Source organism: Peromyscus californicus, unplaced genomic scaffold, assembly GCF_007827085.1.
Source record: "Peromyscus californicus insignis strain IS unplaced genomic scaffold, ASM782708v3 Scaffold_7__1_contigs__length_154581171, whole genome shotgun sequence".
Taxonomy (NCBI): Eukaryota; Metazoa; Chordata; class Mammalia; order Rodentia; family Cricetidae; genus Peromyscus; species Peromyscus californicus.
In genome coordinates, this window is record NW_026294595.1 from 148,136,770 (window position 1) to 148,145,890 (window position 9,121).

At 47.2% G+C, this 9,121-nt stretch overlaps 1 long non-coding RNA gene across 1 annotated transcript in view; it reads right to left on the minus strand.

Moving 5' to 3' along the window:
- The window catches only part of LOC128101100 (uncharacterized), a 33,699-nt gene extending 29,088 nt beyond the window's left edge, over positions 1 to 4,611 (minus strand). The window contains exon 1 of the long non-coding RNA XR_008214995.1: positions 3,837 to 4,611. This is a non-coding gene — a long non-coding RNA (uncharacterized LOC128101100). The remainder of the gene's footprint in view (positions 1 to 3,836) is intronic.
- Positions 4,612 to 9,121: the final 4,510 nt, after the last annotated feature.

Here is a 9,121-nt window from a genome sequence, read left to right on the forward strand (position 1 = left end):
AAAACCGGACGGTGGTGGCGCACGCCTTTAATCCCAGTACTCAGGAGGCAGAGCCAGGCGGATCTCTGTGAGTTCGAGGCCAGCCTCGTCTACAGAGTGAGATCCAGAACAAGAACCAAAGAAAAACACAGAGAAACCCTGTCTTGAAAAACCAAAACATAAATAAATAAATAAATAAATAAATAAATCACTTAATTTTTTAAAATACTTGAGATACATGTAATTTTACTATTCATTAAAGACTGAAGTAGGGCTGGAGAGATGGCTCAGAGGTTAAGGGCACTGGCTGCTCTTCCAGAGGTCCTGAGTTCAATTCCCAGCAACCACATGGTGGCTCACAACCATCTGTAATGAGATCTGGCGCCCTCTTCTGGCCTGCAGGCACACATGCAGATAGAACACTGTAGCTGTATACATGATAAATAAATCTTTAAACCAAAAAGAGAGAGAGAGAGAGAGAGAGAGAGAGAGAGAGAGAGAGAGAGAAGAGAGAGAGAGAGAGAGACTAAAGTAATTTGCATGTTGATGACCTTATTTATTTTTACCTGAGGAATTAAACTATGGCCAAATATTTAATAGGGGAAGATGCAGAACATCTTCAATGCTTCTCAGAGCTGGCCAATGTTTTTATTTATAATAAAAATAAATACACACATAGCATAAAACAACAGAGGCTTTTTCAGGCCACTCAGAAATTATTGGCAGTTCTGTGGTGATTCCCAAATCAAAACTCATTTCTTCTCTCTTTCTTCCTTCTTTTCTTTTTTTTTTTTTTTTTTTTTTTTTTTTTTTTTTTTTTTTTTTGGTTTTTCGAGACAGGGTTTCTCTGTGTAGCTTTGCGCCTTTCCTGGTACTCGCTTTGGAGACCAGGCTGGCCTCGAACTCACAGAGATCCACCTGGCTCTGCCTCCCGAGTGCTGGGATTAAAGGCGTGCGCCACCACCGCCCGGCTTTTCTTTCTTTTTTTTAAGTGAAATTCAAGTTAGCAACTCAACGAGCAATTTAAATTTTTTTAAACTTTATTATAAAAATTTGCAAAGAGGGGCTGGGAAGATGGTTAAGGGCTCTTGTTACTGGTGCAGAGGAAGGATCCTAAAACCTACACGGTGGCTCACAGCCATCTGTAACTCCAGTTCCAGGAGATCTGGTCCTCTTCTGACCTCCAAGAGCACAAGGCACACACATACACACAGGCAAAACACTCATACACATAAAATAAAATAAATAATAAATAAATCTAAAATAGAATCTTTAAACTTTATTTTCTTTAACTTTAAAATAAAAAACACCACACATCGAAGTTAAGCAACCACACCTCAGAATTAACGTTTTCTTGTTGTGCATTCAAAAGTCTTTTACTGGCACCAAATCTTTCACACTGTTTAGTTACAGAAATCCCCTAAATGAGGTCATGACCCAGAGTCAAAGAGGCTGAGGCTAAAGGTCGTTACTTAGGCCCCCCAACTGCACTTAGTTATGAATGAGACCAGCATGTCCACCCCAGATCATCGCTAGTTTGCCACTGTGCTGGGATCTGAGTTGTGGGAATTTTCCCATTTACTGAACTCTTTCTACACATCCTACTATTTATATAAAATTATTCACAGCACGAGACACTGGTGTGCCACTCCAGCCCACGTGCCTGAGAGACTCAGGATCCCCAGCTATGACGTGGGAATCAGCTCAGTGTCAGCCGTCGTGGGCACTTGTGCTACACAGCTGGGTCACCCATGAGGCGGGCTTCTCTCTCACACTAAACTGCAAAGCCGGGAGAGCAGGTGCAGCTCATGCCGGAATGCTTCCTGGTTCTGTTGGTGAGCTCCCTGAGTTTCCTAACCTGCCCCTGGGGGATCCCTGTGACTCCTTCCTGGTTGGACTGCCGCCTGCTGCTGAGCCCATGTCCCTTGGGGGTGCCTTTATTGCTCTGCTGCATTACCTCACTGGGTCTCAGCCACATCCCCAGTAGCTGGATGCTCTCACTTGCCTCACTTTACACTCATGGGAACTGACACAGGAGTTGGGGACAAACTGTCTCTGGTGGCAGGGAGGTAGAGCCCTCCTGGAACTGCTGCTCCCCAGTCCAACTCCACAAGGGAAGAGGAAGACAAAGCAAGATGTGCAGACTAGCTGCCATAAGCTGTTGTCACATGGCCACTGTTGGTGTCCTCCACAGCACTCAAGGTGTCATACCACGCCCAGTCATGAACATTTAGTGGACAGATGTGCACAGTGTCTACCAACCACTGACTGAGCTCCCACAACACACAGGGCACACTCTTGCTTCTAGACACTGGCCATGACGCAGCAAAAAGAATCGCAACTCTGTGCTTCCAATGTTCCTACTGAAGTAGCTGATACATGGCCTGATACAAGCCATGCCAGATGTGGATGGGAAGAAAACTAACACAGACCAAGCCAGGCTTTGTGGTGACACCCAGGAAGCTTAGGAAGGAGGATGGCTGAGTTTGAAGCTAGTCTGGGCTGCATGGCAAGATGGCTATCTAGGTATTAAGGTAGATAGATAGATAGATAGATAGATAGATAGATAGATAGATAGATAGACAGATAGACAGATAAGATGATAGGATGGATGGAATAGATGGAAAATTGAGAATTGGTGATATAGATGATAGAAGACAAAGATGATACATAAATGATAAAAATAGATGATCGATAGATAATAGAAATAATCAGAATATGATATATGATAGACAGATGATAGGTAGACTGATGATAGATGACAGACAGATGGCAGATAGATAATAGAATAGATGATTGATAGACAGACAGATATACAGACAGATAGATGATACACAGATAGATAATAGAATAGATGATTGATAGACAGACAGACAGATAGATGATACACAGATAGATAATAGATAGAGCAATCAAAGGGAGGGAGAGACAGACCAGGAGCTGAGAGGGTATGATTTCTAGTTCCTTTGAAACATGTTCTTTTCCTGAGAAGGAGGGGCAATGAGAAAAGCCTCAAATGGAGCATGTGTGACCTCATCACACTCTGGTGCCACTGTGTCACAGCAAAGGTGAAAGGGGTCTGGAACCAGCACTGGAAAGAGATGGCCACCTTGGGGGCCCAGGGCTGGAGGTCGACTCCTCTCAAGGCAGCACAGGCTGTGAACTGGGACCGGCATCCAGCAGACACTGTTTGTTTTGAGGGTCTGCCACCCAGCTCCCAAGTAAATCACACACAGAGGCTTATTCTTTTTTTTTTTTTTTTTTTTGGTTTTTCGAGACAGGGTTTCTCTGTGTAACTTTGGTGCCTTTCCTGGAACTCACTCTGTAGCCCAGGCTGGCCTCGAACTCACAGAGATCCGCAGAGGCTTATTCTTAATTATAAATGCCTGGCCTTAGCTTGTTTCTTGCCAGCTTTCTTAACTTAAATTATCCTGTCTACCTTTTGCCTCTGGGCTTTTCCCGTTCTCTTACTTCTGTAAATCTTACTCTTACTCTGTGGCTTGCTGTGTCCCTGGGTGGTTGACCCCTGATGTCCTCCTTCTTCTCTGGCTACTTCTTTGTTTCCTCCTCCCAAATTTCTCCCTCTACATATTCTCTCTGCCTGACAACCCCGCCTATCCTTTCTCCTGCCTTGCTGTTGGCCGTTCAGTTCCTTATTAGACCATCAGGTGTTTTAGACAGGCACAGTAACACAGCTTCACAGAGTTAAACAAATGCAACATAAAAAAAAGTAAAACATTTAAAATAATACTCTACAACAGACACTGGCCACATGCTCCTCACAGCAGCCTGAGTTTTGCATAGGCTTAAGACAGAGTCAAAAAGATCAGCATAGCTTCAGACATGGTGCCACTTACCTGTGAGCAGAGTATGAGAACCTTCCCCCGGGATAGACCTTCCATGGGACAGGATGCAGATGCTGGGGGCCCTTGGCTGGACACTGAGCAGGAGGCTCATCCTGACAGTAACCATCCACACGGGTTGCACATGATGCAGGAGGGTGCAGAGCTGCAGATCTGTGGATAAGAAGAGAAAGAAAACAAATCTGGGTGCACTCATGGCCTGCCCCGAGTCACAAGACTCAGGAGCCCTCGGGAGACTGCAGATGCAGGCTGCTGGACCAGACTGCCAGTCTTGACTAGTGCCTCCAGAAGCCTCCAGGGAGCCTGGTGGTGACTTCATTAGCATCTGGCTCTTTGCTCCAGAGGGAGTCCAGTGTGCAACGATGTCCAAGTGGAAGTGAGCCAAGAACATCCACAGAGAGAGCTGGGAAGGAATAGAGAAGCAAACAGAGCCAGTGTTTCATCTATGCAGGTCATGTGATGAGGTCAAAGGAGACCACCAGGGGATCCTCCTCAGAGTTCAACACCTTGCTGTCCCCTTCATTGGCTGATCAGATGACAAGACTCCCCAAAAGGATGTGACGGACCCATGGTCTGTGGCCCTCAGGACTGAGGTCTCATGAGCTGCCATGGAGCATGGCTCAGAAGCAGGGGACACAGGACAGAAACATAAGAAGTCCAGGGAGTTGATGGGAACTCTTCCAACCACAATGGCCTGGCACCCCACTCACAGACCCCTCTCCATTCACCATGTCCTGAGACCCAAGACACCCCAGCTGCCAAAGCCAGGTCTGTCTCTTGCCTCCAGCAGCTGAGTACGTGGCTTGTTTCGCCGGTTCCTAGAGCAATCCTTCCCAACCGGAAAGAACATCTCAATTCTATTAGTGAGACCTCTGAGCCAGAGCCTGGCTCTTCCTGCCTCCCTGCCAACATAGCTGCTATTAGCACAATAATGTGGCCAGTGAGGGCCCAAAGGCCACTCTGCTGGGGAAAGGGGGGCGCTGTGGTTCCAACACAAAATTGTGTTCTCAGGTAAAATGTTGCCAGTGGAGCTCCCACCGGTGTGTGTGTGTGTGTGTGTGTGTGTGTGTGTGTGTGTGTGTGTGTGTGTGCACGTCACATGCGCGCATGCCTGTCTTCCTAGAGGATGGAGAAGCTTTGAAGACAGGCTTGGATTCTGGTCTCAGCTCCCCTCCTTTCTTGCTACAGACTCTTAACCTCTCTGAGCCTCAGTTTCCTCATGGGTGAAATGAAGGTAATTAAAGACAGATCTCAGATGTCCCTCAAGGACTCACTGATGAGCTGGGGTAAGCGGAGCTGACATGGGGCAGGTGTCCTGTGAGGGACTCCAGGTGACCACAGCTTGGGAGCAGCCACCATGCTGCCGAGCATCTGTGTCCTAGCGACCCCCTGGCTAGTATCTGTCAACGTCCACAGGCACAGTGGGGAGAGAGTTATGCAAAAGGCTCTGTAAACACTACCTTGGGTTCTCATAGCAAACCTACAACCCAGGAGTCTGCTCACTGCATCAGTCAGAATCCAAGTAACAGAAGGGTGGTCATGGGGTCACAGGTCAGCCAGCTACAGGTGAATTGAAGGATGAGGTCATGGTATCTTCCGGAAAGGATACTAGTGTGGGCAGTCCAACTGGAGCTAGACAGTGTAGTCCTCAAGCTCTTCCCACATTCTTGCCCCATGGTGCAGCCTGGTTATCCCCCATCACAGAGAAATGTTACCCCTGCAGTGGGGTTGCATGGATAGCTGCTCCAGGCCTGCAGCAGCCTCCTTGACTCACATGAGATATACCTGCCCTTAGCCAAATGGAATCTTGATTGTCAACTTGAGGAGATCTACATTCACCTAGGAGACAAACCTCTGGGAGTGTCTGTGAGGACATTTCCAGAAAGGTCTGAGGAGGAAAGACTCCTCCATAGTGGGCAGCACCTTCCCACAGCTGGTCGGAATATAGAGAGGTCCAAGGAAATAAATGGGAGGCGGCCACGGGGCCCAGCCTTCCCTGAGGATTTACGTGCAGCTAATGGTTGATTGGGTTGAGGGGGGAAAGGTGGTCATTCTCCTGCAAGCAACTCAAATGAAACCCAGTGTCCCATAAAGAGAAGACACAGAAGCAGAATGGGTCTCTAGTTGGGAGAAGGAAGGAATTAGAGGGAGCTGGGAGTGGGACACAGTGGGGAATGGGCATGGGTGAGGCTGTGATAGAAGTATGCTACGTGTATGTATGAAAATATCATAATGAAATCATATAATATATACTAATGAAAACAGCTTAAGAGGTCAAGCATGGTGACTCACATCTTTGACCCCAGCACTCTCAGGCAGAGACAGGAGAATCTCTATGAGTTGAGGGCAGCCTTCCAACCCAACCAAGGCTGCACAGTGAGACACCATCTCAAACAAAAACTAAAAACAAAAACATCATTAGGAGAAGGAGGAGGAGGGAGGGAGAAGGGGGTGAAGGAGCAGAACAGGGGAAGGGGGAGGGAGGAAAGAAAAAGATAGTGCTGTGTAACCCGAATTCTAAACCGTTTTTTAATAATAATAAAAAAAAAACGGTGATAGATATTGGGGTAAATGCTGAAAGATCAGAGAGACAAAGGAACAAGCCACAGATACCTCTTACCTCTAGGACTCCTCAGCCTGAAAAAGCCTCTGGCTGAAAGGGACGCTTCTGCCGAAAAGCCTTTAGCTCCTGTCTCCTCAGGCCTTATATACCTTTCTCTGCCCAGCCATCACTTTCTGGGATTAAAGGTGTGTGCCACCACTGCCTGGCTCTGTTTTCTCTCCTAAACTGAGTCAATCTCATGTAGTCCAGGGTGGCTTTGAACTCACAGAGATCCAGATGGATCTCTGCCTCCCAAGTGCTAGGATTAAAGGTGTGTGCCACCACTGCCTGGCCTCTGTGAATCTAGTGGTTTGTTCTGTTCTCTGATCTTCAGGCAAATTTTATTAGGGTACACAATATATCACCACATGTGCAGTCCTCCACACACATGCCACAGTGCTCGTGTGAAAGTCAAAGGCAACTTTGGGGAGTCAGTTCTCTTCTACAATGTGGGTTCCAGGGACCAAACTCAGGGCCTTAGGCTTGGCAGCAGGTGCTTTCACCTACTGAGCCATCCTACCAGCCCCCAGTGGAATTTTTTTTATCAGAATAGTTGTCCCCATGCTGTGCTTTGTTCTCATCCTTTGCTCTCATCTTCAAGGTCACCTGGGGGAAGCTCCCTCTCTCTGTTATTTATCCATGTCTCTGTGATGGTGTCATTATTAGCCTCATAGTAACTAGTGTGTGGCAAAGGCCTCTTGACTGTAGAGAGAAGCCTTCCCAACATGTTCTTCTATGCCATCCAGGTTGTTCCTCATGCTTTGTCTTGCCAAAGAAATAATTTGACAACTTCCATTTGCAATGCAATCTCCACTTGCCGTGGTAGCACACGCCTGTAATCCCATGAGATTTGGGAGGCTGACAAATGATTGTCAGTTTGAGCCAGCCTGAGCTACAAAGCAAGAAGTTCCAGATTAGCCTGGACTGCATAGTAAGACTGTCTCAAAATGAAACAAAACCAAACCCACAAAAAAAAAAAAATCCAAAATCCAAAAACGTTTACTGCTATGTAATCGGACCCCAATTCCCCCGCACACATTTTCGAACTGGTAATGCTGGCTCACGTACCTGCAGGTGGCATCTTTCTCCACGTCCTCTGGTCTCCTTGCATGCCTTCATGGTGCTTTGAGAGCCTCTCTGTGAAGTTCCGGTCAGTAGTTTCTTAGATGTCTCACCAGACCACACTGGAGGGACAGACCTTGGAGGCCCAATGGCCTGAGAGTCTGCTGGCAGGAAAGGGAAGGAACATCTGTTGGTTTAAATAATAAGCAACGCTGTTACCGTGTCACAAGACACGACAAAACCCAGTATCAGAGCTTTATTGGGGGAAGGGACAGAAGAGTGTGACCAGGCCTGTGGAAGACACATGGGGGGGGCGGGGAGCAGAAGAGAAGAGAGGAGTCTGTGACCGGCTTTTTTTTTTTTTTAATTTTATTTTTATGTGCATTTGTGTTTTTACCATGGGTGTCAGGGTCCCCTGAAACTGGAGTTACAGACAGGTGTGAGCTGCCATGTGGGTGCTGGGAATTGACCTCGGGTCCTCTGGAAGAAGAGTCAGCGCTCTTAACCACTAAGCCATCTCCCCAGCCCCCTGTGACCGGCTTTTTAAGGATTCCCCTGCACATGCGCATGTGGGCTTACAGAGTTATGCCATGCATGCACAGATTGTGTGACCACACCTCGCGCATTACGTAATCACGCAGCGCACAGATGAAGCAAGACGTAAGACCCCTTGCTTAGCTACTGAACTGTGTGTGTGCAGTCATGCAGCTGGAGGAGCGGCAGAATCCTAACAACATCAACTAGCTGGGGCTTTGTGAAAAGCCCCGTGTGAGTGCCGCACAGCAGAGTCAGGACTGCAGGAGCTGCAGGTCTGAGAGGCAGGAAAAGCCAGGGAAGGCAGAACAAAGAAGCCTCACAAGGGAGGTTGCCCCCAAGAATGGGCAGCATGGGTCAAGCCAGCGCCAGGACAGGGCATTCCAGGAGAGCATTAAATGGACCTGAATCGGCTCACATTTTTCCTAGGCCCACTCCCATACATTCGATCATAAAAATCTGTCTTTTTTTTTTTTTTTTTTTTTTTTTTTTTTTGTCAGCTGCCTTCACGATCCTGGATTTTATGAACTGGACAGTCACTTTGGGTCCCTGGAATTTGGGGTCCTACACATTCATGATGCTCTGCCCACAGCCTATGGTTTCAGAGGTTTAGAATGAGGTTGCAAAAAGCAGCCTTGTGACAGTTAGTATGGTTGACATCGGTTTAAGCAAAAGAAAGTCTTTATTAGCCAGCCAGCGACTCCACTGGGTATAAGGGATCCCAGTGTAGCCCCAAGCCTTTATCAGGATCAGCTTTTAAGCACAAAAAACCATGTCCTGGGTTGACACACTTCAGTTAACAAGAACAATTAGCCAGAAGCAGAACTACAGAAGCCATAAAGCAAGGTTAGTGTATTTAGAGACTTTCCCTAACTGTGGATTCTGATGGTTGGGCCTTTGTTTTAGATTTGACAGGTGGTGCTGTCTCTGTGCCAACTTTAAGAGCCTGAAGAGTACTTCCACCAAGGAGTCAGTTGTTCTAAGATCTCAGGGCCTACTAAGTTCTGGGGACCTGTTACAGTGTCAACTTCACAAGATCAGGGATCATCAGGGAGACATACCTCTGACCACGCCTATGCGG